General features: G+C 47.6%; 1 protein-coding gene across 2 annotated transcripts in view; it reads left to right on the top strand.

The window, feature by feature from the left end:
- The window catches only part of LOC116432319 (headcase), a 204,951-nt gene that overhangs the window by 7,208 nt on the left and 172,480 nt on the right, over positions 1 to 25,263 (top strand). The window lies entirely within an intron of this gene.

Below are 25,263 nucleotides of genomic sequence, written 5' to 3'. Positions count from 1 at the left end.
AAGAATACAATTATCGCGATCCCTTATCAAATTGGTCACGTTTCTCTCCCACGCGATGGCCCGGGTTCTCCTCTGTCCTCGATGGTCGCTTTCAATGACGTCGATAAGGCGAAACGCTTCTTTCGAATCGCTGTTACCGCGAAAGATAACGTTACCGGGTCGCGTACCGTTCGAGGCAGGCTATCTCTCGCTAAATTGCGCCTCGTCGTTGCATTCTCGAGATAAAGGAGAGGTTAAACCCTTCGTGATCCTCTGTCGAGTTATTTATTCTCCGCACTCAATTTATCCGAACACTTAAATAATCCATCCATTTTCGCTGAATTATCACTAATATCAGAATCGCAGCGTACGTAAATTTCGCAAATGTTCTCAAACGAATGATTAAAGTGCCATATTAAACTACTCTCGAGTCAAAGAATGTCGCCGCAAGTTCCACGCGGAAAAACGAGAACTCTCCAGATGGCAAAGGGTTAAACCTCGTCCCTTTCATTCGTCTCTCGAAACAGCGATAACGCACGGCTCACGGTGGAATTTCATTTCTGCGAGGGTGTCCCTCGCGAAGAAGAGAACAGCCTCGCATCTCGTTCGCCGGAAAGGGTACACGGGCTCTGGGGAGGGAGCGGGGGATGCTCGATAAGAATGATGAACGAGAAAACACGCGGTTGGAGTCTTGCAACGGTGTCACGCTTTAATCTCTAAATGGACCGGGCTCGGGAGATCGTAAAGATTCCCGCGAAAAATTGAATACGTGCACCGACGCATCGTCTGGTACACGGATCCGCGATTAGACGGCGACCTTGGCTGCTTTGAATCATCGCAGAAACTCGTTCATTTTTATGTAACACCGATCACCGGCATCATCGGTCTTTTTAATTCCTTCGTTATTACGGAAAATTGCTTCCTAGATTAAAAACGAATTCCTTTCCGCGTACGCGACGATTTGCACGCCTCGTTTACGATTCCTCGAAGGTGACTCTGAAAAAAGGATATCGGGAATCGAGGATCTTCGATATAGTGGCTCAGTCGCGTCTTCTAAAGTGTCGCGAGAAAGTTTAGCGCCCGGAGGTGTGAGAAAGGGTAGGAGGTGGGGGGAAGAAAGGGTGTTAAGCGAATCATGTGCATATTTCGTATGGAAAGCACACGCTCCCGTCCTTCTTTTATAGCGCGATTCCGAAGCTCGTATAAAAAGACGACACCGGGCGGCGGAGGGGTGGAATATTTTCATTTCTCCGACGCGCGCGGCGTCGTTTCTCCTCTCGTGGCGTGTAGACGGCTATAAATAATCGCGGAGAGGCGTGTTTCGCGAAATACTTTCGCTCGAGGAGCCAGATGGTTGGTTGGCAAACGACGAAAAGAACAAGCTGTTTCGCGAGGAGAAAGATCGACGGGGTCCGCGTGAGATGACTCGAAAGAGGAGTTTCGTTCGCGTATCTGCTGCGACGGTTTTCGGGGCTCCGCAATCACGGCTGAGCGCGCAAAGATCGACACCGGGCTAGTGGAAACACGCGACAAGCGGCCAGGCAGAAGTTCACGCATGATTTCAGCCCGTAACTCAATACTTCGCTCTGAATTTTTCAAAGACTGGTCGCGACCGTAACCAAGATCTAAGTCGTAGATGCGCGCAGTCCGGCAGCTACCACGACCCTCGTGTTTTCAGTATACTTTGATGCTCCCGGTTCTGGAAAAAAAACTGCACCCTTCGGCCTTTGCCGACTTTGAGGCGCCGACACAGCGGACCGCGCGGAAAACCGTTCCCTTCGTGGCGTTCCGAAAGCAACATTGTCAGAGGCGGCACACGAATCGCGCAGAAGGAAATGCGTTGATCATTGAAATTTGAAATGAAGGCGGTGGAGTTTGTTTGAATGACGTCGAAGCAGTATTTCTAAAAATAAATTCAAGTGCGAAGAACTCATCGTTAACCCCTTGACCTATAATATTGTGTCAGACTTGCGATGCAAATTTTCAACGGAATTTGAAAAATCTAGGTGTCATATAATTTCTTGTTATATAAATGAAATGTTACTTTTCTATTATCAATCGTTAACCTTTGGAAGGAACATAAACATAAAACAAGCATAAAAATTCTGTTTTTTTCCTGATACTTCATTAATAATAAAGTAGTTGCATCGATCACAGTTAAAAAATAAATCATAGGGCACAAGGGGTTCATTAGTAGATTAAGGTTTACATAAGTTGATAAATTGCATTTAATTTTCTTTATCAATCACTGTAGTAGATTCAGAAAAATCTGAATAATTCTTTTGCGTAAAACTCACCGCCAATTAAGGGCTGTTGAATTATCGAACCGTATGCTTTTATTGTAATCGCAATAGTATAGCCAAAACAGTCGTTTATTCGAGCAATTCCTCAAAGATGCAAGTTCAGCATATGTAAAAGCCACCCTCGATCGGTGAAGGGTTAGTACCCACAGAACGGTTGAATTGCCGCTCATTGATTAAATAGCCGGTTACACCGCACATGTGCGAGAGAGCGTCGCATCGGAACCCGCGTGTATCGATCGCGTGGGCTATCGAGTCGCGAGCCAATCTATTGTTTTCGGGGGTGTAATAGCAAGATTAAGGGGTCGGGCGAAATGAAGAAAAGTCAACTGTCCCGGTCACATATCGCGGTAAGGAACTCTTCCAGAAGTGCGTTCTGCAGGATATGAATGAACGCTGGGGTCCGTTTTCTCGGATATGCGTGAGGATCGTTCCGAGTTATAGGTGAACGTATAGGTGTGCGTATGGGTATGTTGTCTATAGTGTGAGTCTGGTAGAGCGAAAGGCGAAGACGAAGGGCGTTGAACACGACGATTACGGGGACGCCCCCCCCATGGTACGCACAGTCCACTACCTACGTTTAGATCCTGTCTCCGAACCTGTCCTATTTCTATTTATCTTCCACCAGTTCGATCGGCAACCCCTACTAATATCTTTCCTCACCGGTGCCCATTGTCGGCCTCTCAATTCTCTATATTCACGTGGCATTTTATTTCCGATCCGACCTTGTCACCGGGAACATTCCAATCTTAGTCACCCCTCACCTTTAATTATCGTTGACCCTTAACCAGTTACGTGAGGCTGTTTCTTATGTAGACTTTTTCTGTTAGCAAAGGTGTACACGTTTTCGAAATGTCCTTCATTATAGTTCTGCAGAAGTTACCCCTTAATACATCGGTACGTTAAAATCAATGTTGAAGTTCCATGCATATACATTCCAAGCAACTTAATTCTTGAAATTTTAAAGTTTCCCAACGATCTTCGTGGAAAGTCCTCGTTTTCAGTTGAAACCTTCACCATCGCGTTGATCATTTCAGTTCCATAAAGTTGAAAATTTCTCGCAACGGTGACTTACCATTGAAAAATTTCAATTTCGCAGCCCTCGACCGCGGAACCCATTAATTCCCTCGGAAGGCAAATTACACATTTTCCCCGGGGCAGAGGAAAAAAGCCTCGTTTCGGTGGATGGCTGCCAGAAATTCGCGCGCCGTCGATTTCCCTGCCCCGTTCGTTATCACGATCAAAAGGAGAAACAGCATAGGGGCGGTCGGCGTGGCGTGGTTCTTGGTTTCGGGCGGGTGCGGCGATGCGAATCGCTGGGCACAGATACTTCGCGGCGGTGGTTCACGTGCGCTGAAACGCGCAGCGGGCGAGTTTTAGGCTCTCCTTTCCGCTTGCCCCTCTGCCCGGCCTTCCTATAGAGGAGACAAGCGACCGCGCGAGTGTGTTCGCGCCGCTCGGATGAAGCGGTGGATGTTGCACGGATGAAGAGAGGCGGAGGAAGAAGCAGAAGAAGAAGAAGAAGAGGCGGGAGTGGCGAGGAGGATAGAGAGAGATAGGGTGCACGTAGCCTTGACCGTGGCCAGCACCTCGGGGCCAGCGGGTGAGGAGAGGAGCTTGACGCTCTAGCAGCCTCCAAGGCCAACTGCATGGAATCACGCCACCGCGCGATGCATTTAAACAGGCCGAGCGCCGGGAATGTTGTTAAAAAGCCCTCCACTGGGCCTGGTTCTTGCATCGGTCGAAAAGAGGGGCCTCCAGTATACACCACTATATCCTCGAGCCCTCGAAAATACCCGATCCTCTTTCTCGAGGACGTTCAACGCTCTTTAGTATCCCTTTTTCGTTATCGAAGAATCTTCTCCCTTTTTTCGCGACTAGGTCCTATTGATGACAAGAGTGTTCTGTTTTGAGAATTTGAGTGTCTTGGGGCGAGCAACTTGTATTTCGTTAAGAGGTTCTAAGAGATCTGGTTAATTTATTCTTTCTTTGAAAACTTTCTTCTAGGGTCTGTTTACGAAACCTTCGAATCACTTTCCGGTATATTTTCAAGTTAAATGGAATTCACAGACAAATACATACGACTTCGATTTAGGAAAACGGTGAAAAAGATGTATATTCGTTCGCGCGAGAAACAAATATTCGAACAATATCCAGTTACAAATTCCAAAGTTCTCGCGTAAAGAATCCCGAAGCGGAAGGAAGCCAGGGGCGCCGCGTGCACTCTCGATTTCATCCCCCAGAGCCACGCCCCAACCCCTTCATCTCGTTGATATTTCCCCGTCATTTTTCCGGGGGCTCGAATTTATGCCGCACTCGTGATTCGTTCCTCCTTTTCTTCTTTTTACCCCTCCACCGTTGGTCCGGGCTGCTCTCCAATCACCCTCCCGTCGCGACGCGCGCGCATAGAGACACTTCGGCGCCGCAACGCGACCTATAAATCCCACTTTCACCGAAGTGCGACGAGCCAAGGGTTTGTCCCCCGCGCGTTACTCACGTTTTAACCAAAAATAAATTACGCTCGCAACGCGCCATTTCTCCTCCCTCGGATTCGTTTTCCAGCGGCGCGCGGGCCCTCCGCCCTCCGCTCCGCGCGATCCCGACGTTTCGTATCAAATTATGCTCGCGAGGGAGCGCAACGGAGTCCTTATTTGTTCGCGTTTTACGATCTCATTAGGGTGGTTCTCTCGCGTATGTTCAGGCGCGGCGAGGCAACAGACCTGTTGTGCCGCTCGCGCGAACGTTCGAGCCACCGCGTTGCTTTTGAGGGAAGGGTTCAAAGGGTCTGACGAACGAGTGGATCGCCGAGCAACCGTGTAACGATAGATAAAGGGACGCGGCGGCTAATGGGAATCAATCTTCGGCTCTGATCCCGTGTTGCCATGCTACCACCCTACCTGCTGATTAAAAACCGGCGGGTCGGGACTCTGTTGCCTGTATCTACACGGGGAAGAAGGGGTTCGGCGATCTCTGAGATAAGTAAGATTTAGATATTTTGATCGGGAGGAATCGAGATACACGAAAACGCGGCGGGGGGGAATACGTAATACTGATTTTCCGTCAACTTTTGGGAAGAATTATTGAATTTCCGACGACCCTGCAGAGATTCCGCGCGAGCTTCGAGTTTAATTCGAAGTTCAGTTGATATTGTACGAGGGGTTGAAACCTATTGAGGGAGAAGTTTCCGAATTCTTCGGAACGTTTGTACCCGTGTACCGATGGGGGAAATATGTTCGGCCGAAGAATCTTCGAGATTCTTTTCGACCGCGGGAGTTGCGTTCGATGGCGGGGCACCTGCGAGCGAATTTCACGATCTAAGGTTGCACCGCGAGACATCGTGCCGGTATAAGCTTACCCGGAGATAACGATAAAAGCTGTATATCTATCTGACCTGCGGAGCTTGGATTCGCGGCTGCGTCAGGTAAACCGAGAAAGGAGGTTTGCTTTTTCGAACGGGGAAACGGATGTTGTTGCCTCCGGCCGGTTTACTCGGAACGATTTACGAGATCAGACTCGGGCGCGGCTTTTTCTAGCGAATTTTTTGTGAACGGCAGTATTTTTCTTTCAGCAGATAAGAGCGACCCGTGTCTCGTACTAGATGAAACTAAGGGAACAGCCTTTTTTTCCGGAGAAAAGTATTATTTCAAGGTCCAGCAGGAATGTATGCTCTTTTTCTTAAAACTGAGATCTGAGACGAGGTGTGATATAATAGACGTATTATAATGATAAGAGTTATCTGAAAGGTTGTTACTAATCATCGTATTTTTGAGTCTTATTTATTATTACATAACTGAAGATACTTTGATAAACATCGTTCCGTTCCGAGATATCGTTGTGCAGAATCGTGCACATACGAACGATCGTTCCTTTTATCTCGATCCGTCCGGATCATTTCATTTCCGATACCGTTCTCCGGAGCCGACGACGGTGTTATTCTTTAGTAGAGCACGCGCGGCACATGCGAACGCGTGTAACGAGGCAAATTGTAGCCGGCGCTGTCGAATTACGCTCGCACGATCGCGTTTAATCGCACGATAATTGGTAACAGGGAGCGAAGCTACGAATTATCGTCCCCCTTTCCTCGCAGCAGCGATCCTAACATGAAATCCACGTGCGTGAGTCGCGTCGGCAGAAGGAAAAACTCGTGTGACGTTCAACGAGACAATTAATCGTTCCCGTTGAAACGAACCACCTAAACATAGGCAAGCAGACAAGAAAAATACGGTCCTCCGTTCGTCGACGATTCAATTAACCTTCGACGTAGCTCGCTCACGATTGGAGTCGCGGACAGTTTCGAAACGAATAACACCGGTACCAACGGTACGCGACCCTCCGCGATTTCGAATGCATAGTAATCGAGTCGAAATGTCAGGGTTAACGGCTGCGAGTTTGTTTGTTACACCGGAAACGGCCGGATCGTCGAACCGCCGGTGAGAACCGAGACTGTACGAGTGCTATTTCTTGCTCGCGAAATTTGCGATGACAATTTCGATAAATGTTAAGTTGGACAAAAATCGTACGGCCTTTGAAGAAAATTAAAGACGAATTTTATTTGATGAATCTTTTAAGCGCCAGGGGGAATTTACATGTATATTCGAGAAATGCCAGATAATTTTAAACGAAGATACGTGCTTATAAACAAAAATTTATATCTCGCTCAATTTTGATCTAACATTTTTACATAACACTACTAACATGTTAGATTTCCTTTATTACTAATAAAGTTCAAAAGAAGCTGTTCGTAAGTGCATGGAAAAAAGAGATATACCGCCACGTGGCACTCAAAGGGTTAAATCTAACTACATTAACGCCTTTGAGTAGAAATGAGGAGCCTCAATTGCATGTATTTTCCTCGCGAAAAATGATATTATACATTACTTTTTATAAATCTGAATATTCATAAGTAAATTCAATTGAACTTGAATTCAAACAGTTAAACTATGTACTTTCTTTCCTAAATATTTATCCTTCTATTTATATCACGATACAGACCACGTTAAAAGCAAGAACAAAGAAAAACCGCTCCCAGCTAAGCAATCGTGTATTCCCAGCACGCTAAACTTTCACAAGCGTCCAGACACATCGATGATACGTCCAAATTTCATTATACAAAACCGAGGACCCGCCTGTCCTCCAAGTTTCCAGCTTGTCTAGGTCGGAGCAGCGTTTCGAACGATCGTGCAATCGATTATTCCTTGATCGAGCGCAGCCGAGGACGATCATCGCGGAGTAATGGTGGAAATAAGCCGCACGAAGAAGGGAAGAAGGGAATCGGGGAAAAAAGAACAGGGTTCGGGGATTGACCCTGAACCCGGACCCTTCGAGACCGCCCCAAGGATATCTTAAAGACGACCTGCCTGGCGAGATGTTCCGCTCTCGGCCGGGATATCCCGGTAAACACGGCGTGCGTTTCTTTTTCGGAAGACAGCGGAGGTTTGTCTTAATTAAATTCCCCGGGGATGCTGTACACGGCACCCGCTGGTCCACGAATCCGACTAAATACCCGCGTTATTATCGCTGGCTCGCGTTTCTCTTTTGAGAAAGGTTCACCGGATGAATAAAGAGGTGGTGGAGACTGTGGCTCCCTTCTTTCGGATTCGCTTATTAAAAAACGTCTTCCGCGTGTTGCCCCGGCCCCCAAGTCTCCGGTTGTATTTTTCGTCGCTGTAATTTGAACGGGCGCCTGGTTAGTTAAGGATTACGGTTTTTCTCCGAAGGAAACAACGACGCGCGCTGCTGTATCGCCCAGCGGTGAAACTTTCCGAAAGGGATTAAACTTTATTATATCCGGCTGCTCGCCGGGGTACGGGTCCCGCGCGAACTTAAAACTTGGCCCATCCGACCACTGGCGCTGGGCGGTTAATAATAACAAGGCGACTTCATTATTAGCGCATTTTTAACGAAGCAATTTCGTTGCCGACATCGTATCTCCTTCTATCCGAGAACGGATTACCGGCGGAAACAGTTGCGCGATTTATCGCACGACACTGGCGAACCGCGCGCGCGCGCTACCCCGTTTCGTATCGTTTCAAAATACTCCGAACACGCTCTCGGATGTTGACTGTGCTATAATTAGCCGCGCGAAACGCGATTTCGATACGCGACACGCGGCCCTCGCTGCCTTTAAATTCAACACCTTCGGCGCGTTGCCTATTACAGTCCTGCGAAATTCCGGGGAGAGAGTTTAATAGAACGGGAACTGGGAAGTTCGAATTTATCACTGCGGTTACTAATTTATCATTGATAAGTTCGCGTAATAGTTAAACGCTATGATTGAAAAGCGAATCGTGCTACTTATACACACTCTGTTATGCATGAACAGATAAGATTAAAACTTCACTATAAACTTATAACGAGAATCTAAAACGCAGTATCTATTTCCGTATTTCAGCAGCTTTCATCGACACAAGATCGATATTGGTTTCGTCTACTTTCTTAGCATTCTTATCGAATGGACAAAAAGGATATCATGTTAACCAGTTACCTGTTACCTCTTTGAAAAGTGCGTACCCTATTCTGGTATGTGTTCATGTCTATAAACGATTCTTTCAAAAGTTTTTATTCGAGTAACATGTACCTATAAAATTGGTTGTTTCGGAAATGAATATTCCCTTAACTAGTTTATTGGACGAGTATATTGATAACACAAAACTTTACCATTTATCCGTGACGAGTATACTCGTCAAAAACAGCTGGTTAACCGCGTTTCATATTTCTACAAACGATTCACAGGTCCACCAACATACGAAATTTCAGTTCTCAATCTGAAGATCAGGTTACCACGTACGAACGACTCGAAGAAGTTTTTCATTCGCGCGGCAGCCTTCACACGTTGACCCATACTTCGTTTCGCGTAACTCGACGCGCGGGCGCGGATGCAGCCGCCGACGAATTCGTAACGAGCTGTTTGTCAAATTTATGCAAATGCGGGACCGTATAAGGCCGCCGCGAAACAACTCGCCTTCCCGAACGTTATTAACATTCATGAAGAACGCGGACCCGGGGCCGTGCTTCTCTCTTTTCTCGTTCTTCTTTCTCCGTCCCCTTTTCAGCTTCTCCCCCTCTCACGGTCTCCCTCGGGATCGAAGGTTCGGTTTCTTGGGTAAATTTTCATCGAGCCCGTTCTCGGATCTCGCCGGCCAGAAAAATTACGGCACGGATTGCCGGGCAACGATAAATAAACCCCCCTCTCAGGTCCCAGCAGGCCGGCCGGCCAGGTTCCCGGTTTCGACGATACGCAACCGATGTTTTTTATTCGGCAAAAATGTTTATCTCATTCGCGCGAAACGGTCGGGAACCGGTCGGACCGGTTCTCGGGCCGCGACCACATTCGGGAATCGGAAACAAACGTCGACCGATATAGAAACCTCGGTGATATAAGTTCGCGCTGGCATGGTCGGTGAGAGCGGCGGAGAGATGGGGAGGGAACGAAGCGCGATAGAGGGAGATAGAGTGAGAGGGGAAGCAGTGCTCGCTAACAAGGCGTCGCAGAAACGAGCGACAAGGAGCGCGTAACGAAGCTGTTATTAAGTGGACGTTCGAAAATTTTAATCTTATCTAGCTTTCAATACCCGAAAGGCCTCGGCTTTTAATCCAGCCGATAGATAACGGGCGTTCCCTATCGGTTGAATAATCGTGTTTCGCGAGATTACACCACTCCCCTTAATTATGTAACGTCGCGCTCGGTTTTATTAGTGGGTTAAGTTTGATCGCGAGTCGAGAAAAATAAGTTTCGCACGCGTTATCTGGTCCTGGTTATCGGCTTCGCGGGGGGATGGCCGGGGAACGGGGGCAGTCGCGTTGTAAATATTGTTCGCGAAACGTGGTACCGTGTGTCGTTAACGATGGCGCCCGACATTGACCCACGGGGCAACCGTTACAACGGATAAGAAAGTCGTTGCAGCGGAGGATCGTTATTACGTCATTAAAGCACGCCTGGACACCGATGAAAAATTCGTCGCGAAACGGACGCGCGTGGGCGGCGCGCGGTTCTTCTGCTCGTCGAAACTCGCCTCGCGGCTGCTCGTTACGAAGGAGACACGGGGTGGCCCTTGGCGCGCGCGGTTCATTTCGTAATTATTCGCGCCGTAATCTTGCATCGCCGCGCGTTCGTATAATTATTTCCGAGGCTGATAACTTTATTCTCCGCCATGCCTGCGTCTCGATCTTACGTGTCAGCGTAACCTATTTTTCGCTGGTCGTGGAAAGAGTTGCGAGTGACTTGGAAAATTTTGTATCGGTGCGATTCGAAGAGACTGTGTCTTTTCTTAGACTCCTGGTAATTTCATGTACCAAAATTAAGAAGGTTTCATATATACTATTAAACTTTGTGTAGTGCGCCAATGAAATATTGAAACAAAACTGCTTTTTTAATTCATGTACGTTCGAATACTCAGTTTAACGTCTCTAGTGACAAACTTTCGAGTGCAAGAGGTTAATCATTCCGAAACCAAGAGGAATATTTGGATCGTAGTTTCACGATCACCTGGAATACAAATCGCGATTTTTTACCATAATTCGCGTGTTTATATTCATTCCTGACAAAATAAGAGGCAAACAGTGGAAGATGATTATAGATTCACGAAACCCTGTTCTTTAAATCGAATTAAATGGACGCCTGATATTGGGAAAATAATTCTGTAGTCTTCGTCGTGATTGGACGACGCGTGCGTCCGTAGCGAGCAATGGTCGGAGATACTTCGCCGCTTTCTCGCTTAATAAACAGTCATTGGATAAATTTCTGCGGCAGCGTAACGTGAATGTTATCTAAATCACGGCCGGGGTTCAACTGCGGCGCTAATACTCATTTCCATATCAGGAACGAACATTACTGAGACCGTAATAGCGGAGAATAGAGCGTCGCAACGCGAAAGGGGCGACGCGACGGTGGGACGAGATTTTCACGATTTGACGGGACGTTCTTCCGAAGCTTCTCTGTCCGTGCCCGGGACACCCCTCCCGCGCCCGTAGCCATTGTATTAGCTGGCAGAAGCACAGGACTCTACGAGGAATATTCTAACAGTGTCAGAGTATAAATGAATAATGCAGCCGTCTAGCCCGTGGAACCGGGATTCCCCTTAACCGTGACAGTGAGAGTCCGGAATTCATTTGGAAATCGCGCATCAAAGATTCCCCGAGAATTTCGGCCGGGCAACGAGGTGACGGCGCGCGTCAACCATCTGACAATTTTCCTCGAAGCGGAACGGAACAGCGATTCGGAAAGATTGGAACGTTTATATATTCGCGTTCAAAGGAAAACTTTCCGTGACCGTGTACTAATCATCAAATTGTTGGAATATACTATAGTGTCAGAGTATTCAAATTCCTTATTCAAGTTTACTATGATTCAGAAGATGTCACTGAACCTAAAATAAAACAGCGAACTTCAAATTTATCATTTCGAAGTTACATTTTAGAGTACTTCCGATCGGTAAAGGCGAAATATCTTTTCGTGGAAATGCGCGGATAAAGTTACTTTTTCTCCCAAGACGAAAATAGCAGAGACAAGAAAAAAGCTGTGCGAAAGAAAGGTGTAAGGTAGCTTCAAATCTGTTCCCGCTGGAGCAACATCTTTCCACAGCCATACGTGAGGCCACTACGATGCACTTTGGATCCTTACTTACACGATCCTGTTATCCGTAGTTTCCTTTACACGCTTTCTGCGTTTCTCGCAGGAAATTTCGCGAACGAAAACGAGAAGACGAATCTTTCTCGAATCGGGTATCTCATTCTCGCATCCTTCCTTCGCCGGTCGTCGTGCATCGCGTGTAGCCGACTGTGAATTATTGCGGACCCGAGGGTGGTTTACTGCTAATTGGTTTGTTAACGTCGCGTTTACTTCTCCCGAGACACCGGTCTGTCTTTCGTGCAGTCTCTTGAAGATATATACGTGGTCTGTATCGCTGTCGAAATTATCCTCGACAGATACGAATCGACTGGAATCTTGAATTTAATCATCGAAGAAATTCTTATAGTTCATATTCAAAACCGGAAATGTTATCTTACGTATATCAAACAGAACAATTCTCGTTCACCTTCGTCATCGACAAAAACAGTTTCAACGTCCACGGAATAATCATAATGGACGTGTTCCTTCTGTCGTATACATTTTAACAAGGGTTGCACGGCATGCTCCAGTTTTATTTTGTCAACTAAATGTCCTATCCGCGTTTCGTCCAGATTATTATCGTCTCGCAGTAATTCACAGGATATTAATGTACAGTTCGGATTCCACTGGATTTCTCCTTCGAATGTAATGACCGTGATTCGCGTCGGGATTCGATACCCGTGGGAACGGACCTGCTCAGACCCGCGCGTACTATTTTTATTCGCCGTCTCTTTTTCGGTGCGGCTTAATATGCAAAATTCGTCTGCCGCGCGAGCGGCGTGCTCGTTACGTAACGCGATTATGCGATGGAGAGTTTGCGAAGGAGGCTATTACGAAACCGATCCGACCGGCACCGTCGACTCGGTGGCGCCGCGCCGGTGGCTTTCGAGCCGGCCGACCGATTCCAGGTTTGCGCGCGCGGCGGGCCAGCCGAGAGAGCCGACCGGCCGGCCGGCCAGAAGGAATTTTTTAATTAGAGGCGACGGACAAAGGTTACCTGCACCGTTGCCCGCAATAACGGCGCGCTTCTCGCCGCTCAAAGCTACTCTCTCCTTTTCTCCCTATCTCTTTTCTCCCTTCACCGTATTTACCGTTCTTCCCACACGAGCACGGAGAGGTTGATTCCAACGCAGAATGCAAATTTCAATCTTTCCTTCGGCATTCTACCATTCCGCGATCGACGGAAAAATTCAATGCTAATCCTTCGACGCAGAGGAAGCAGAACCGTGAGACTCAGCCTCTGCAGTATCGACTTCCGAAGTAATCCGCGTTGCTTACGAATTAAATGAAACTCCCGTAGACGAGATGAATAATAAACGTCTGGAATATCATCTTACGTATCGACCTCTGACTTCACCCGGATGTTTGCTAAAGTGCATTCGATTCATCCATTAGCGAAGATGGCTGACCCTCGTTAGAAATTTTTGCCTGTACGCTGAAAGCTACTTTCAGGGAACACTTCTCGCCAAAAGCAAGATCGCGTACAACGCGCGAGGGAAAGTTGCAGTCCCACCGGGAGTCGCTTCTGTCAGACGCTTCGAGCTAGATGCCGGAGTCATGGTGTGCTCTCCGGTCCCGTGTTTCCCCTGGCAAAGCTCCCTAAATGCTCGGATAATAGAGTCCGCGCTTTTAACCAGCGTGTTTCGACTTAAGCAAAAGTGGTTCGAGGCTCCTAGTGTCTAGCAGCTGCGATAGATGCGCCGGAGCCTAACTCGCTGGCAGCCACTTCGCCCGAAACTCCTGGGATCCTCGCGCTAGCTCCGTGCTCCGTGTCGGACGCATAATCTGGGGATCCGCGCGGGTCTCTTAGCAGCGCGTATAACTGCGTACGAGCAAACTCGAAGCGGATTAACCTCTGGACGAGTTTTCAGGTAATCCTCTTCGCTCCCGCGCAGGAGGGAGCTGTGTGCGCGGGATTCGTTCCACGTTATCACAACGGGGATAAAGTTCCAGCCGCGCGGAAGGAGGAGCACGTAGAATCGGTCGACTTCCTTTCACGGGGTACGTGTCCCTGGGAAACAGCTCTTTATCCGTTGATTCCATTTCGGCTTATTGGACGGGATTCGGTCCTGGGTCCTGCGTATCCTGCAGCGTCCAAGGGTATCACGGTGCTCGTCCCATTGCCTTGTTCCTTCTCCTCCTCCTTTCGACCGGTCCACGGGTCCCTGTTTCGGGCGAACGCGTGCTCCCCGGGTTTAGAAACCAGTTTCGCAACCTTCGTGTAACGCCGATGCGGCCCCTCTTCTCGGGCCACGGAATGATGCACACTGGTGAGTGCCGATGAAAACGCTGCGGAGTTCGGCTAAGTGGTTAGCACGCGAATATCTCAATTCCTTCTGCCTCGGGAGGAGACGCGGACTGGGGATCTGAATCGGTGAATTTGGTGGGAACGAAAGTCATTGAGGTGAATCAGATTGATGATGGATTACCTGTGTGGACTGCCTAACTTGAGAGGGTGGTTTTAGAGAAAATTTTGATCAGGTTTTGTTCCGTTTTGGTTTATTTAGTTTTTAAATGAAGCATGTAATGTTTCTTAATGAAGATTTGAGGAAATCCAGTGAATATATTGTCTAGACTGTGGATAATCTGAGATTAATAGAATTTTTAATAAATCCTGTGTCATATATTCGTGATCCACGATAGCCACCAAGGGTACAAATCATCGAGCAAGGGCGCAGCAATCGAAGCGCAGATCCTTTTTATCCCACAAACAAACAATACAGTCGGCCAGGAAAATAGACATACCCCGGGAGACGGATTTCAGGATCGTTGAACCATCACGAGACCATCGGAAACTACAAAGGGACGGAGCGAATAATCCTCTGCTCTCCCGTCTCTATCTCATAAATATCGATCACCGATTATTTTACCGTCTGCCTCGCCCCATCCCCGCGTCCTCCATATTTATACAAAACGACAACACACGTTATTCATAAGGGTATAAATATTTTGCGGAGCGTGCGTTGGGGTAGATCCAGAGGGACGAAGGGGAAGCCCGGTGTCTCCCAGGGCAATTATTTGTAAACCCCGCGCCGTATTCCCCGAAAATACTTCTGTTTCCTCATCATCGAGCTTCGTTCTCACCCGGGATAATTTCTCCCCGGCTCTATCCGGGAATCCGGCAGAACTGTTGCAGTCTCCGGAGGCAAATAAACGTTCGACGATTATCGGCGCCTCGCCATGTTTGCTTTGCTCTCCCCCAATCCTCGGCCAGGCGACGCCGTGTTCGGTTGACGAGTCACACTCGACTCCTCCGCACAAAGCCGACGATTCCGTTGACGCATACCCTGTAGCTGGTTCCGAGGAGGGGACCGTCGCTGGATCTGACACGTAAAATCGCACGCTTTTAAGCCGGCCCGCTTTTCTCGCACCGGTGACAGTGTCAAAGACACCCGGCGACAAAGGGGGTGTGGACAGGACTTGACGAAATACTCGGCCAGAAAGGTCGCCGTGTTTACGGACACGCGTTCCCCGCAAGCTCCCCCGGACCCTCGACACACAACTACTCTCTTCTGACTTGTCCTCTGGTACCCTTCACCCCTTTGCCGGCGATGTTAGGGACATCGATATCGTGACTCGATAATTCGACGCGTCGGGGAAGGTTCGACGGGTCCCGTTGTGTACACGTCGAACCCGTTTACCACGGCTTAGGACAGATCTTTCGGGAAAGAGGACACGGGATTAGATTATGGGAGTTGCCGGTAAACCACCGGGCGACAGGCCTGTACCGTGGACCCCGGAGTGTCTCGGGACAAGTTTCCAGACCGTATCGGATATATTGCACCTGATCGGTGACGAAGTTGCAGGCGAGTCGAATTTTGAGAACGGTGCGGTGGGAATCGATGATCTTTGGGGTGAGGGATCGGTAGATCAGTACTAGGAGTTGAACTCGAGTGCATCGTGTTCGTGGGATTTAACTGACCACAGCTCGAGATACGCAATGTGCGTAATAGCTGTTTGTTTAGTTGCCTCGATCTCGCGAGCAAGAAGTAGAGGGAGGACTGTACATGTCCGTAGATAAAAGTATTCAGGCGCCAAAGTTGTTTTCTGCGGACATCAGTTTTTTCTTCGGGTTTATGTAAGCTCTACGTAACACAATATGGCTGGCAGAGCGTTGTACCGCTTACAAATCAGTCCCTCCAACACCAACAAGCGAGCGCCGCGGACCATGTTCGGTTAGCAGGATCGAAGTCGGTTTGCTCGGTTAATGTTATGCCGATGATCGTTATCTTCGCTGAGTAAGCTTCGCGGAAACTTCCCGTTGCCGTATGAAGTTCGCGGAGTCTCGCGGTCGAACGAGAACGTATTTATTTCCGCTCGGTTCTCGCTTAATTAGCCGGAGAGTCTCCCGGCCCCCGCGTTATTACCATACAATTAAAGCGAGATCACCGACGGATCTCCGTCTGTTTGCGCCGCGCCGAAAGAGATCATCCGCGATTCGATGCACGCATCGGTCGAGCCGCGTCTTTCCTCGCGAAAGTTGTTTTTTCATTCTTCCTCCTCTTCTTGTTCTTCCTTCTCCTCCTTTTCCTAGTCTTCGCTCGCTGCTATTCCGCATACTTATGTCGCCTATTAATAGGAAACCTCAAACCGACCGGAAGAACCGGTCCCCCGAATGTGCGTGTCCTCTTCCCCGAGATCTTTTGCAACATTCCACGAAAGCAGATTCCTTTCCACGATTCGAAAGTGGTGAACCGAACGCTCGCGCGTACACGCGCTGGTGAGTCGTGTTGTTGTCTGAAAGATCGAAGTGCATCGTCTTCCGTTGCTCGGACAGCGGCGCACTCCTGAGCGCGGGCCCGTCTCGATTTCACCTATCGTCACTTGTCCGGAACAGGTTCTAGGAAACCTGATACTCCTTGGAGGTGTGGGACCAAGATTAATTAAAGAGGTCATTATTTTGTAACGATGTAGAATTCATAGTGTGGAAAGTATGTTATTTTCGTGTCAAAATATTCGAAAAGAAACTATTCAAGTTTATGCCTTCAACTTTAGATTGGAGTCTCTTAGAATTAGTGAAGATTTATTATTTAATCTAAAATCATCAAAATAAATCTGTACGCAGAGATCTTAGTAAACACTGAAGTTCAAGGCATCTAGCAAAAATAAATACCAACTTCGGATAGCATATGCTATCCAGGAAACGAAACCCCAATAATTCTGGGAATAGGATTCCTAAGTATCGCCGTTGACGATCGGTAGTATTGGGACCATTGGGAAATCAGGGAAATCGCGGACACAATATACCTCGCGAGTTTACGACGCGCGTTTAACGAGCTGACGAGGAAGATACGCTCTTCCACCTTTCACGAAATAGAATCGCACGGTTCGCGGTGGAGAAAGATCGGTTACGAAACCCGAAGCTCGTGAAAACGTTCCCGCGACGCACACCGGACACGGCCATTGTGTCCGAGACCGTGTCGCGCTGGGCTTCCATTATCGTTCGACTCATTAGCGCGCACCTGCGAGCTTCTTTAGGAGAATTCGAGTTGGTCGGTGCGCGGCAGCGTCCGCTGCTACGTGTTTCTCTTCTCTCGCGGACGTGTCCCGGCGCTGTACGCTCGTGGAAATAGCAGCAGGCAGCTGCTCTCTTCCTTGGTAGGATCCTCACGTCCCGCGTAAGTAATTCGTGAAGCGAATCCAGCGTAGCCCCATCCTGCCCGAGACTTTTCAAGGACACCAAGAAAAGACACCAGCTCGATTCCTCTCTCGTTACCGCGGCCAATCTCGCCTGGTTCCAAGATAGCGTCGACGCGGATAGTTAGCGCGCAGTCACGTTGAGAGACGCAGCACGCGAGTCTATCATTCCTCGCGTCCAATCTAACTTCGCACCGGTACGCAAGTTACGCTACCGTGCGTCACTTTGAGGGATCCACGCCGCCTCCTCTGTCCACGAGATAAATTCATAACATTGTTGACACATTCTAAGACAAATGGCAACTCTAACTCCTAAATAAGTGAACAAAAGTTCTCCAGCTTTTGTCTTCTCAACATCAGTTTTCAAGATACCGAAGGTCTCAAGGCGACTATGTTACTAATTAACACTAAAATTACCGGGTGGAGCAAATAAACCCACTTTAGAATCTTCATTTTGCAAGTGTTTACATTATGAAGGCGTTTTTACGAAAGATTTTCAATTAAATTCCTGCATTTGCACAGATACAAGACTAGGAGACCCTTTGAATCTCAAGGAACGTATTGTTCTAATTTTAATAAAAAGTTGGAAATAAGTCACTCTGATTATTCGTTAGTTTCAGTGTCAGAGACCGTTTGATAAACTCAATTGTCGATTTTCTAAATAATTCGAAGTTACCAAAATTCAGACGATTCAGTTGCAACTCTGTCATCCTAGTTGCATAGAGTACCACGGACTCTACTACGTCGTAAAAGGGTTGGTCTCGTAAAAGTCCACTACTGTCCCGAGATAAGCCGACGCGGGAAACTCAGCCGGCGATTATCTCGCGTCGCATCGGCAAGTTCAAGGTGCGGTGGCAGGAAACGGGAGCAGCGGCAGCAAACATCTCGGCGGCAGGAGGAAAAGCGACGAGATATGGGGAGCATCTCTCGAAAACAAGAGCCGCGTGTACACCGCGATAGATCCACGACTGCCCTCGCAAAAGTATCGCGCGCGCGCGGAAATAATCCGGCTCCGGGCGATAATCGCGGCGTTATCTGCAGCGCACAGCTCGTTCCTAATGCAAAACCCGGCTATTATCTCTGGCTGGTGGCTTGCGCGAGTGTTTTCTCTTTTGTGCATCGGCGTTGCGTCACAGATACCGCGCGGCACGCCCAGGAGCCACGTGCTAGCCCGTTTCAGCTTTTTCGGAAGACAAACGCAACGCGTGACGCGATTATATACATAGGTAGCACGGTAGCGATCGCTTTCACGTGAAGCGCGGGTTTGTCATTGGGAACAGGACGGAAGGGCATCTGAGTGAGTAGGCTTTTATCGCCTAACTGCGCAAAAATGCCTCGAGCGAAAAACATCGTTAATGCGTCGGGGACAAGTGAAACTCTCTTCTCTTTAGCCGTCCTCCGACGGTATTCTCATTTCTGTCCCCGTCTTTCTTCTTCTCGCCGTTCATTCCATCCTTTCTTCTTTGCTCTCTTTCTTCTGTTCAGCTCTTCGCTCTTGCAACGCGTGGCCACGTAAACAAGCGGTTTATCGACTATAAATACACGGCCGAGTGTGTACGCAGGTGTCTGCTCTGGGTGTCGCGCGCGTGCTATACCTGGCGTGGGTGGTAGCGCGGCTTCTTGTGGGGCGTTGTTCGCGAATTTTAAACAGTTACCAAGGAAAATGGTAATAGGCTTGAAGTGGTTGGAATACTGAAGTACTGGAGCGTAGTAGAATTGAAGTGTATGTTTCAAAAGTCCTGACAAGATTACTTCGTTCTTAGAGTCCGAAGGTCTAATGCTACAATGTTGCAGAAATTGCTAATTTTTTATTAGTTAAATTGAAATGCGCTGAAACGAACGCTGATAAAATGCAATGAATGCAAATGCTTCGTGAATTCTTAATCGATCGGGGATAGGCCGGAGTCAACAGGCTTGATGCGATCAGCCAAATTTCCTCAAGGACTAGTCAAGCTAGGAGCCTGATAGAGTCGTCGATGCGAGGCAGAGATAAAAAGGAACAGAGCCAGTAGATTGGGTCGAGTTTTGGACGGCCATTACCGAATACACGGCGCGCTTGAAGGTCGGCCGCGGGGGGGACGGGAGCGATAGGCAAATGGGACTGATTAAAATTCCAAGGATGGGCCCGCCTGTCCTTGAAAAGCTTAACAAGCTGCAGCCCGGATGCGTGTAACGCCCGCGTCCTTGCAGTGGCGCACCGGGTTCGCAAATCACTTTGCGAGACGCGTATACGCGTCCTTCGTGCGGGTACGAGTCAGTTTCCTTGGGACACTTGCTGCGGCTTGCGCAAAATCTTTCTTGATAGGATTTACTGGCTACTCGAGGAACATCGGTATAATCCTGAGAGACTATTGCGTTAGTTATGGACCAGTTGAAAAGTATCTATTCTCAAGAAGCTAGGAGTGAAGTTATTATGGAAAAGAAAATCAAACATGATTATTAGAATAGCATTAGTTTCGTAATATTTGACAAACTTAAAAAGGTTGGTGAGGCGTTCCAGAATAGCAGTTATTGTTACCAAGTGGAATTACCAGATTTCTCTTTTATTGTAAAGATTCTGGAGTTTTCACAAGTGCTTCTGTGAGCAATCTCTAATACATTTCTCTTACAATTTTTATAAAATCCCATAGATCAATCACCTTCAATACTCAGTGTTTCTAGCACGCTTCTATCAATCCCCCCCAGGCAAACACTATTTTCCCACGAACAACCACGTGACTCATAAAACCGTTTTTCCCGACCACGGATGCGGTTTCGATGAATCTCGAAGCAAATCACTGGGCAAGAGGTTAATGTTACTCCACTTGCCTTTCCGCGACTGTTTCTACACCTCGTGCCAGGTTCGCCTCGTGTTTCCGAAAGCACGTGAACTCAGGCCAGGACACGCGACGACGTGCTCGGTTCAACGTGACCGATAAGTCCGCTGCCAGCGAATCATCTCCTCTCGGGACACCTCCGCTATGGGGAGACGAAGAGTTGAAGCCGCTGGGTAGGAATTACCGGGAACGTGGAACACGTTTCCTAGAACTCGAACGATTAGCCGGCTCTTAAGCCCGCGTCGGTTCAATTACAGGGGAGTGGGGCGTGCAGTTCGATAGACACACGGATAAGGCATGAACTCCCGTACGATGCACGCAATGCCGCGCAATCCGCCGGGTTTCCCGGCTCGTAGTGAACGGGAACGGAGGCCCAGCGGATCGGTGCTTCGTCATTCATGCCGTCGGGGAAACGAATCGGCGATTACGAAAGACTTCCTAGAAATCTAAACCGTCGTGCAGCGAGCGGCGCGCACCGATATCGCGAGGTGTCCGATTGCGAAAACTGATTCACCGGCGAATATACGCGCGTAATACGGCTCGTGTTACGAGATCATTGTATATGTCCGCTCGCGGGACGAAAGAATCGACCGATGGTTCTTCGTTACAGCGAGAATCGGATGAGGATTTCGAAAGGGAATGGTTTTTAAGGTTGAACGAACTTGTGGAAATGTTTGATACATGTTTTTTCAAGTGATCTTTGTGTTGCATAGTTTATCAGGGAAACTACCAAGTTCTTAAATTGACTTTCTGAAATTCCTCCAAAGGAACTTACAGAGTGCATCTGTGAAGACTTTAATTAATTTATAGTTCAGTTTGGGTATTACTAAATCAATTTCCTCAATAATTTCTCAGGGAATCGTCTGTTGTCTTCTTAATAATTGCAAAATGAAGAAACCAGGAATGGATCATTTTGATCCGCATGGTAGTTTTTAGTGTTATATGCATTAAGTGCTTTGGGGTCTGCTCGTGTAACTGGATTCGTTATTAGAAGATATACGGTTTTGCCGTTTGCAATGGTCATTTGGTTTTGGTAGTTCCCGAGGTATTCCATTAAATATGTTTCTCGTCCCTTTTCTCGCAACTTCGAGGGTTGTTTTCGCCCCTTAGATGTGAACGATGGCCGACAAAAAACTACTTTCTAGCAAAGTTTTAAGAAATGGATACTTGTTATGTTACTTCGAAAGAAATCTCGTCGCGTTCGTTTAATAATTTTGTGTATAGAATTAACGCAGCTTGGAATGCGGATAATTTTCGAATTAGCGTGTCCGTCGTCCTTTTTCCCGATAAGATAATACCGTATCCCGTTTTTTTCTCTTTGGTGGGCAGAATCATGGAAAAGTTCCGTTGCCGGTGTCACTTCCGCGCTACGACCGGCGATCGCGGCTGTATTTTTGCGACGATCAAGTGTGCTAATTGGCTGATTATAATTTCAAATACGCGCAATGGATCCCGCGCGGCGATACGATTGAAATTTACTATAAATAGGCATCGCTTGGGCACGGCTGATGGTTTCCTCTCCGATAAAAGCTATTTTATCGTGTCCGCGTAATGCTCGGCGACACGTCCGAACAATCCGACTCGCATTAATCGACCAGTACCGTAACAGTAAATCTATTTGCCGTTAACGTTGTTGACTGTCAAACCGGCGCCCATAAAAGCCCCCTTGGAATCGGAGTAATTCGTTTAATTAAACGGAAACTGGACACTTCAACGAGTAGCAATGTAACGTGAAAATGAATTCCTATCTATATCCGATGAAGAAGTTGCTTATGTAGAAAATAAACGGCTCAACGTCGGACGAGTTGTTTTAAATTCAAAAGAATTCCAAAAATCGAGTTAAATTCGTTGTCGTGCGAGATAAGATAAGATCGGGCCAACTTCCTTTTCCGGAACGGTAGCGTAATTTGCGGAAACGTCGCGTTGCTTGGACCTGCTGACTAAACATTTGAACCTAGATAAATCATTTTCTCCTGGTAGAAACATACACACGGTTCGAGCTCGCGTCGATTCCATCCGGCGACCGTGTTTCCACGATAATATGCGCGCAGGGCCTGGGACCAGCCGGTAAACCGGTTCGTGCGGAATATAAATTGAACCGCGAAACGCGGTCCTCCTTTTTTTCTCCCGTCGTCGCGTATATCCAGCGCCGTGCGCACCTTAATGACTCGCGATCAGTTTTTTCGGATCTCTCTCGAGCCAGGCTCCTTTTACATGAATTATCCTTCGCCTGGCTTGGGGGATTAAAAGACCTGTACCGGACACGTTTATTCAGAACGCGTATACAGAATCGGATACGGCTGCACTGACCCCGTACGTAGAAACTACGATTTCGATCATTCTTCGCGCTCGACGTGCAACCTAGTTTTTCCTCGTACTTCCACCATCTGTAAAACTCTGTCGAATATTTGTTTTGAATTTTGCCTTTAACACTTTTGCTAGTAACCGCAATCTTGGTGACGAGTCTTTATTTTCAAATTACAAATCGACATCGGTTTGTAATTCTAAGCAGTTCAAATTTTCGGGAGAATACAACAAATAGTAAGTTAATTTGCATCTTTCAGCTACGATCCCTTCATTATCTCCTTCCAATCAGAATTCTAATTTACAATTTCGACATTCTTCTCCGCGTGTTCTGTTCCTTTGCCAAGGGTCCAGCTGTAAACATCACGCAGAACCAGGGGAAGATAACAATATTTGCTTCTCGAGGGACCTAGGAATCATCTATTAACACCATACGACCAGCACATCGAATGCCGACATTGATTAGTTTCAGAAAACGTTGTTTACATTTCATCGGAGAATGCCCACTATTCTAGTACAAAACCTTCGAAGTCCAAAGGGTTAATCGCGGACGGGCGCAATCGTGATCTGCGGACATGCGACGCGTCCCATCTCGGCGTCGGGATTTTCGCGTCCACCGTCGAAATAATGACTCTATTGATTCTCGTTTACATTGCAGCTTGCGCAACCGGTATTAGTCATCAGGCAGAGCCGGCTCGGAACGCGACCGAGAGGCGACGTGTAAATGCCGGTGATTGAAAATAACTACGGTCGAGCGGAGAGGGCTCGCCCGTGTCTGGCCGCGTCTGCTTTTGCTAGCCTCTGCTGCCGTGCGGTGGCGGCGGCGGCGGAGGGTTCGCATCGTTGTAAATTAATGACGGGGACCGCGTCCGTATTTGTACGTCCGAGCCCTCCTTCCCTCCGCGCCCCGTAGTTTCGCAATCGAACGTAAATATCGGGTCTTTCGAGGCCCACGATTATGCGGCTGGGTTGCACGATATGCAAATCGATCGCGCGCCTGCCTTTTTCGGACTCGCCAGGATCTCTCTTCTCGTCCCCACCGAGCGCAGAGCATCCCGAGTTATCTCGTTGAGTTAATGACTCCGAATTACTCCTCAATCGGCGACGTTTATGCCGTTTCGGTGGTCCACGTCGGGATATACCGTTTATACACGGTGACCGCTGAATCATCCATGCTCTGCTGGTTGGAGGTGTGTATCGGAGGTTCTGGAAGCGACTCGTGACTCTTAGTCGATTTTGCGGTCAGATTTTAACTCGATGTTTCATCTTCCAGTGAACGGTGAATAGTGGGAATTGTTTCAACTGGCTGATGAATTTTTCCGTAGAATTGTGCGCTATCTGCTACTTTGTTTCTTGATGTTTGATGATTCTTTGGATTTCATCGTGTAGGCAGGGAATTCGATAGATACTTCAGTAGCTGATCGGAGAAGACGAGTTAACTTGTCGATCGGGTTCTATCATGTCTTCATATAACTTCTTATTTTCTTATTTTATTACCCGGCTATACTTGTTCTCAATTATTCCAACGTTGGGGTGTGCTATTCCTGTTTATTATGGAAGAAGTGTATCGTATCTTTATCAATCCTCGTGTCTATGTGTGCAACATCTGCAATAGCAGAAAATTTTACTGCCTTATTAATATAAAATGTCATTACAATAACAGATTACCATCCTACAATGACCGCTAAAAGAATTCTTAATCAATTTCCAGTGCACGCAGGTGCAATATGCAACTGCACCCGTCCAAGTGTAATCTATATCCATTAAAAATCATTTCTTCCACAGTATCGACTACACGATATCGACGTCGGCAATTTGTTTCGTTCCGTCTCGAATTCGGTCAACGCACGTGAGAGATCAACATATCGCGCGAGCGTGCAACAGAATCCGGCATTGCATAATGTAACCGCGGAAGATCGTTTTCCTCGGCGGTCGTGTATGACGAACGCTCGCGGCGATGTCGCGCAGTATTTTCGTGACCCCCGGCTGACATTGCCAAAAGTTAGCTATACGGGCGGCAATGGAGGGACACACCGGGGTCTCGCATGAGTGGAGGCCAAGGTTAAGGTCGACCCCTCCACCTTGCGATGCCCATTCGTTCGACTGCCTCCCGACACTGGCATTCTGTGCGACTGGCTGGCTGCTTTCGATTCCGCTTTGTTGTCTTCCTGACACTGACGTAACATTTTACCAAAGGAAGGTTCGACCTATGCCTTCATCGTCACGAGCGTATCTCTGCGTTGCTAAAATGCGAATCATATTTTCGAAGGATACACAGAAGCTCATTAATAATCGGCTGACTATTTGACTCGGGTAGCAAATGAATTTAAAGATAACACCCTATTAATCTTCAACAGTCAAAAGGTTATACGGAACTGTAAAAATCATTTCTATTTGTCATAATTCCATAAAGTCTTATTAATGTGTTCTTTCTGTATTTACCTAATATTCTATTATATACGAAGCAAGTGTTTATTACTAAAAAATTTATGATTGTTAAGGGTTAATTTGTATCAAAACCCCACTGTTATTATTTCAAAAAGAAACCAGAAGACTTCATCCCAACAAGATGTACCAAAGCAAGTGAATTCAATTGAAACTTCCAACGTATCCACACGGT

This window comes from Nomia melanderi, chromosome 13, assembly GCF_051020985.1.
Source record: "Nomia melanderi isolate GNS246 chromosome 13, iyNomMela1, whole genome shotgun sequence".
Taxonomy (NCBI): Eukaryota; Metazoa; Arthropoda; class Insecta; order Hymenoptera; family Halictidae; genus Nomia; species Nomia melanderi.
The sequence above is the reverse complement of the archived record's forward strand: the minus strand, read 5'-3'. Positions and strand labels throughout refer to the sequence as shown.